Source organism: Austrofundulus limnaeus, unplaced genomic scaffold (genome assembly GCF_001266775.1).
Source record: "Austrofundulus limnaeus strain Quisiro unplaced genomic scaffold, Austrofundulus_limnaeus-1.0 Scaffold452, whole genome shotgun sequence".
Classification (NCBI taxonomy): domain Eukaryota; kingdom Metazoa; phylum Chordata; class Actinopteri; order Cyprinodontiformes; family Rivulidae; genus Austrofundulus; species Austrofundulus limnaeus.
In genome coordinates, this window is record NW_013952854.1 from 265,264 (window position 1) to 266,777 (window position 1,514).

Consider the following 1,514-nt stretch of genomic DNA (forward strand, 5'->3'; position numbering starts at 1 on the left):
TTCTGAAATATTGTACTAAGCTAAAATTCTGTAAAACCCATGCTTTTCTTTGTTTCTTTATTTGTTTGTTTGTTTGTTTGTTTGTTTGCAAAAAGCATGTTGTGTTTGTTCCATACGTCCATATTATTTGTTAGAAACACACGACTTTGCTTAAGAAATCAACCTGAGTCCTTTTTATGTTTTTCTTGTGTTTTGCTTCATAAAAAGTAATTCTCCAAAGGAAAAACAAATTAATAAATAAATGATCTGAATGAATCAATTTCATTCACAAAATGTAAGTTCCTTGTGTCTTGCGAAATAACGCTAATCATTTTATATTGTTCTTAAATGTGTGTAAATCACCAAACAAAGAAAATAATGTATTTATTGTGAAATATTATGGATTTTCATTGTTGAGAGTCATTCACTGCTTTTTGTGTACGTGCTGTTTACAATTTAAGGAATATATGAGACAAATAAACATAATAAAATAGAAACAAATAAAAAGACTTCATATGGTTATATAAAATATGGTCACCGTCTAATCGACTGAGAGGCCTTTATCCATAAGTTATGGATACTTCATGGTGGGTAGAATCCCATGCTCGGCGCCGCCATATTGGATGGGGGTCTCTAGGCAGCACTGGAGCAAGAGACTATGCCCTTATTTGGTGCATTAATCTACAAAGTTTTGAAAGCAGATCACATGGGATTACCTTTTCACAAGTAAGACTGAACAATAGTTTTGATTATTTAATATTTATAATATTTTATCATTGTAGCTACTGTTATTTTGCAATCAACAAAATGATGACAGCAGGAACTGGTTCTCTTTATCTCTTCTTTTTCTTCAGCAGACCTCCTACAGACTGAGAAGTTTAATCAGAACAGAGAGGTTTGTGCAAACTCTGAAGAGATCACCTCAAGACAAAAGACTGACAGGATTAGAGGTGATGTTAAATTGTAAATAATGCTTTAGTATACACATACTGTGACTGCAGCACCTGCAGACACACAAGGTTGTGTCACTATTTTACTATCTGTTTGGTATCTTATGGGTTTGTTTTTTGTAAATGTACAAATTTCATTAATCTAAGTTACTTTCTGTTACATGTGTCACTAAGTGTTACTTTGAAAAGTTTTATCAATTAATCAGTTAATTTTTCAGTTCATAAGTTGGTACCTTAGTTAAATTTTGTTGTGTTAACCTCTTTTATTGGCCCAAACTGCATTTTTCTTTTAATTTTTGTAAATAAATAAGACATTTTTTGACTAATCTGCGGTGTCTCTCTTTGTGAACCCTCACATGTACATTTGAAGATGTAATTTTTGTTTACATTTTGCTGATGTTTGTTCTCTGACTCACTGATTTAGCATTATATACAAAAAAAATAAGAGCTTTCATGCTGAAATACTTTTTAATTCTCTTAAATTGTCTTTGTTTACACAGCAAAAACACAAGAATTTATTTATATTTCCTTTATTGTGCTGTGAATGCACACGTGTGTACCTGTTTATATTGTATATATATATAC